Genomic DNA, 6,231 nt, shown 5'->3' on the forward strand with positions numbered 1-6,231 from the left:
TCTGCCTACGACTTGTTGGGGTCTGGCCGTTTGCAGGCTGTCTCCCCCATTAGACTGGAAGCTAGCTTCTCAGGGCAGGGGCTGCCTGTAGCTTTCCCTGGTATCCCCAGGCTTACTTACCCTGGGGAAGAGATGAACTGGGGGGACAAGGCTGCCTGCTTCCCCTGTGTCCGAGAGCAGGGGATGTTGGGAAGGCCTAAAGAAAGCCGAAAGAAAAGGAGCTGGGGGGATCGATCTGGGGGCGGAGAGGGAATCAGAGAAGCTGGGCTTCGGGGGCTCAGTGCTTCTGCCCTTCCTGCGAATGAAGATTCAGAAGGCTGGCATGCAAGAAGAAGAGGGAGCCAGCGTACACCCAGGCTCCCTTCCCAGCCTGATGACTTACCGACTATCTCGTGAACCCAAGTGAGTCGTCTCACCTCTCTGAGACTTGGTTTCCCCACTTGTAATGCCTGCACTGTCTCTCTCTCTTTCTCCCTCCCTCCCTCTCAGGATTGTCTAAACCTTCAAGAGTTAGGCAAACACGAGGCGTAACCGGTGGCCAAGCCCAGGGTCCTTGGCCATCGGCCAGCTGCATCTCCCAGAGGGCCAGAGAAGAGGAAGAAACTGGCCAAATCACAGGGCCAATGGGACCCCCAGAGCCTCCCCTGTGCAGCGGTTCTTAGGGTTCTGGGGCCTGAGCAGTACCAAGAGCTGACTCCCGAGGGGGTCCTGGGGGACTTGGCGGTGTGTGGAGGTGGGTTGTTTTTGAAATTACGCCACCCTATAGAATGCTTCGGGGCGACACGTCCACCCCGGAAGAGCAGAGCCCTGACCGTGACCGGCCGACCCTGGCCTCCTCTGACGACAGCCAGTACAGTACAGTGAGGATGCCTCAGGTCACTGGGGCTGATGGAGAGGATAAAGGCAGCTGATGCCCCTCCTGCTGAGGATGAGCAAGATGCCGAAAACTCAAGGAACTGGCCCAAGAAATGGAAGAAAATGCCCTACTGAGAGGGATGCCAGGTGCACAGAGATCACGGGAGTACAAGAAGACTTAGGAGGCAAAGCGCGCTAACCATTGGGGAGATCAGAGACGGCGTCAATTGTGTCCTGCCTCCTGAGCTGAGTGGCAAATGAAGATAAGGATTGGGAGAAGCAGGGATGAGGAGGGAGGAGGGGCATTCCAGGCAAGGGAGCAGCATTGTGCAAATATTTGGAGGTGGGAGATGAAGTACTGAGTATAGAGAACTGCTAGCTATCCATTTGGGCTGGAAGGGAGCATCTAATGGCAGCCTGTCTGCTGAGCGCAGCCGTCTTTGGCCTCTTATCTTGCTATTTCACCTGGGATGGCGGCTAGAATAATCACTGGATATTTTTTATCATGTTCACTTCAGCCACAAGCATGGCGCCCAACGGAGTCATAGCTACTGACTCACACACTTACTGCACATACACACTCAGAGAAGGGGGGTGCACAGGCCTTCGTTTCCTCCTCAGCAAAATCAGGGAAGTAGCAGGCAGGCCCTCGAGGTCCTGTCCTTGGGACAGATGCCCTGGAAGGAAGTCTCCAAATGGGCAGGGCTGAGGGGATCAAGGAAGGAAGGAAGGCTTCTCCGACCTCCTGTCTGGGGACTGCAGCAGTGGCCGCTGCCTCAAAGTCCCCAGAGTGAAGGGAGCCTCACTCCTTTCCTCTGCCTCCCATCTTCACCTGGGCCAAAGGGGGAAAGGAAAGCAGGAGGGGGACAGACCTAACTCTGACCCTAAGTTGGGGGCCCATTTCTCTCCATCCCCTCATTCTGGGGAAACGAAACTCTTACCTACAGAGCCTTTGTAGGGCCCGGGCTCTTAGTAAGAGTCACCAGGGGATAAGGAGTTAGGCCTAGAAGGGCCCTTGGAGGTCAGCTGAGGAAACTGAGACCCAGAGAGATGAAGGGACTTGCCCAAGGTCACATAGGTAGTAATGGGTTAGAGTGCGGACCCAGGTGCTGACTTTGAAACCATTGTTCTTGTCATGGCAGCACACTGCTTCTCCTGGGCTAGTTGCATTGTGGGAAAGTTTCCCAGGACCCTGAACCTTTCTCTCACCTCTAATCTATGTCTTGTCCCATCTGAGAAAGCAGGCCCTGCCCAGGCACATCACGGCCTCCAATACCCTCCACAAATGCTCATCAATCTTCCTCGATGCCCATCCCCAGGGATCTCAGCTCCTTCGTTGCTATGGTCTCCTTGCCAAGCCAAGGCCGGATGGTCGTTGTCGGGTCTCTGTGTGGCCCTGTGTGCACGTGTCCCTTCCACCTCCTTGTCAGAGACACCAGCGTGTGCATCGTGGGTGTCTGGAGGAGGTCCTGCCACCCCCACGGTGCATTTGCCGAGGCTGGAAACACCAGGCTCTTGCTACAGTCCATGCGGCCAGCGCAGAAGAGGGAGGTTTCCAGTGTGGGTGCACGGCCATGACGTCAGGAACACCCTGAGCAGCCCCAGCTTCCTCTCCGGGGCAGGCCTGAGTCACCCCCGCAGCCCAGGTCCTGGGGGCACAGCCACTGCAGAGACTGCCTTTGGGCAAGACTGGCCCCTCCGTGGGTTACCACAGACCACTCTCAGCAACTTTCTCTATTGCAGATAGCCTGTCTGGGCAGGAAGTGGGGATGTGCCAGCAGCCGACTGGCAGCCATTACAAGGTAGCCAGGCCCGGCCTGGCCTCCCTGAAGCTGGCCAGGCCTCCTTTCCAGCTTATGCTTCCCAGACGCAGAGCTCGTGCCTGGGCTCTCGGGACTCTGACAAAGGGAACGCTGACAGCAAAGCGCCCAGACTGTCCGTCTTCTTTGACACAGATTTCACTACAGGACACGGAGGCGCCTCGGGGAGGTCACAGAAAGAGAGGTCCAAAGACATTGCCAAACTCCGAGCAGGACTTGTTACCAGCCAGGCAAAGCAACTAGAACAAAGTGGGAAAGGCTGTGGGAATGGGGTGGAAGAAAGGGCAGCTGGGAGGAAGTCAGAGAACACACACACCAGACCTGCCCTGACCTCGGCAGGTGGCCATTTGGGCACGCCCAGTGCCAACACTCCTCTTGACCTTCCCTTCCCTCTGAGTCTGTGCTGGCTTTGCTGGCTTTTCACCCAGCCCTCAAACTCCATTCCTGCTTCCCACATGGGCCCCCTTTGGAGCTGATACTCCGATGGCCTTTGGCCAAGTGAAAATACCAATGTCACAGATGTTAGAAAGGGAAAGCAGTTGGATTGAGAGGCTGTGTAGTATAGTGGACGGAGAACCAACCTCAAAACCAGGAAGACCTGAGTTCAAGTCCTGCCTCTGTCACCTCCTAGTTGTGCGAGCCTGGACAAGTCATTTAAGGTTTCACTGTTCTAGGCAGTTCTCTAAGACTCCAGGTGGCAGAGAAAGTACACAAAAAAGATCTGGAGGTCTCAGTAGACTTCAAGTTCAATAAGTCAGTTTGTGAACGGAGAGCCAAGTAGGTTCATGTGATCTTAGACTGCAGTGAAAGGAATGTATTGTGCAGAAGGGGGAGAACGCCCTGGTTGGATCACATTTTAGGAATGACATTGGCAAGCTGGAGAGCAGCCAGGGGAAGTTGGCCAGAACACAGGATGAAGGGCTGAAAGGCTAGCTTTAAAAGGGGGTGGGGGTCATGCTAACAAAGGCCAGACGCCCACCCATCGGAGCGCTTGTAGCTACAGAGGCCCATCGTGGGCCGGGGCCGGACTCAGCGATCCCCGAGGAGATTCTGTAATCCATCATCAATGACTATTATTCACAGGTGTGCCGTGAAGAGCAAATTAGAAAGAAGAAACCGAAAGGAATCAGTTCAGGGAAGACAAAGGCCAGACCCGACCTCAGTGGAGATGAAATCCAATGAGGAACAAATCAGCACAACAGTTCATAAGGATGTGAAGGCGATGGTGAGGGTGAGAGCACATACCTGACCTTCTGGGATGCAGGCGGAGCAGGTTTCAGAGGAAGAACAGCAACCCCGGAGCTGGCAGAACAGAAAAGGAGAGGATCAGTGCACGGAATGGCGCTGGCAAAATTCGACGCCCAACAAAGAAACCCAAGAGAAGCCCAGGAGGGGTGTGAGTGAGTCACTGACAAGGCCCTAAAAGACGGCCTCGTGAGAGACCTTTGGCCAACCTGATTAAAACGACGACAGGGACTTCTTAGAAAACGTATGTTAAAAATGGTGTTTGCTTGCAATCGGAAAGAAACGACGAGAAGTGACAGCAAAAAAGAGATGGCAGACAATCAACTGAGTGAAAACTAGTCCATTCGCCACCGTTTTCAACTGAGAGCCAGTTCCTGTAAGTGGAAGGAGGCAGGGCGCTGGGGACACAAAAGAACAGGCAGGGAGGAGGCACCGGCCCATTTACAAAGACGGTCTGACCCAGGCATGCGGTGGTCTGTGTGTCATGGCATCCTCGAGGGTTATAGGGAATCTCTAGGCATCAGGCAGTCACACGCCTTCCCTACTGACTCCTCTCCTTTCAACTCCAAAGGGAAGGTTTTCCTGTAAGAACAAATCTTCCTATAAGGGTCTTGAGGGGAGCCAGAGAGCAGTGTAGACGAGACATAACATTTGCATGAACCCACAGATTCATTAACAATTCCCCATCGGCAGCAGGACTTCTTCCCGATTAGAGGAAGAGATGAGATGAGAGGATGAGATTTAGAACTTGGTCCAATCCCGTCATTTGGCAGAGGAGGAAACTGAGGTGCACAGATGTGAAATGACTTGCCCAAAGCCATACTTGCTCAAGGCAAGATGACCAAGGGTACTAGAGAGCTCAGAACTCTTCATGTGTTTGTGACAGACCGTAAAATGGCTATTGGGTGAGTAAAGTAGAGTGAGGAAGGGAAGAGAGAGAACAGAGCATAGGTCCAGTCTGAGTGCATCCAAAGTAGGAGGGAGCGAATGAGAAGAGCAGGCATCTTGGGGTGGCTCCTTAGGGCCAACTGCAGGGTGTAAGTGAGGAGGCCAATCCCTCCGGGGGGAGGTCATTGATGGGTAGTGGGTGATCCTATCACACTCCCGGGCTTCTGTGCCCAAATCCATCAATATCTGGGGGAGTGTGTTGATGATGAAACCCAGGCAGATGCAAATATCAGATTGGCACCGTCCTTTAAAAAATGTTGCCGTCGATCCGGGTTAAGATGGTGGCAGAGTAAAAAGCAGCTGCTTGACCTCTCCTAACCCATGCATACAGGACTCCTCGAGAAGACATAAAAGCAAATCCAGAGGAAAGAAGGGACCCCACAACAGGGCGCAGCATCGGAGGTACGTGGAAACGGGGCATTTCCATGCTATAAAGGGGTGAAACAGCTCCCACGAAAACACGAGCGGAGCAACCCCTCCCCCACCCCATACCACCTACAGTGCCAAAGCCAGCGCACGGGAGTTGAAGCAGGTTTGGGGCACCCATTGGGTCATTGGCAGCTCACCAGGGCTTGTTCCTGGGAGCAGCAAGGCTTGGGACCCCCCCCCCCGGGAGGCTGAGGAACTCGCGGACTCTGAGCGCAGACCCTGAGCTCAGGCACAGGTGAAGGGGCTGACACAGGCGCTGGCTGAGGCAAGGATTAAAGCGTGGACTGGGGCGTGGACGAAGGGGCTGATTCTGAGTGCAGGAGGGAACCTTGAGTGGGGACCCAGTGCAGAGAGGTGCTTGACCGTGGAAGCAGCTCCCTGAGACTGTTAAAGGAGCTTTAGGCAGAAGAACGAGCAAGGAGACCACCAGGAGGCTTGTCCCAAAACAACTAGACCTGAGACCTCAGGAGTTTAAAGAGCGCAGACAGATCCTGGGCGAGAGCATAAAGCTGAGAGGGCACTCAGCTTGCAATGGCAAGCCAGAATCATCAGGAAAACCAGAAGAGAAAGATGAAGAAGAAAAAAACCTTTAACACTTGACAACTTTTACACAGAAAAAATCCAGACAACAGAGGAAACAACTGAGGAGAACACACAAGTAACCATATCCAAACCTTCCCAAAACAATGGAAACGGGTCACAAGGTCTTGAAGAGTTCAAATCTGAGATCATGAGAAAGATGGAAGAGATATGGCAAGAAAATAACAGTTTAAAAGGCAGAATTTCACAATTGGAAAGTGAGGCAAGTAAATCAAAGACCAGAAATGACCAGATTGAAAAGGAAAACTAGTCTCTAAAGGCTAGAATTGGGCAATTAGAAAAAGATGCCCCCAAATCAAAAGAATTAATAAGCAAATTGGAGACCAAAATCAAA

Source organism: Gracilinanus agilis, chromosome X (genome assembly GCF_016433145.1).
Source record: "Gracilinanus agilis isolate LMUSP501 chromosome X, AgileGrace, whole genome shotgun sequence".
Taxonomy (NCBI): Eukaryota; Metazoa; Chordata; class Mammalia; order Didelphimorphia; family Didelphidae; genus Gracilinanus; species Gracilinanus agilis.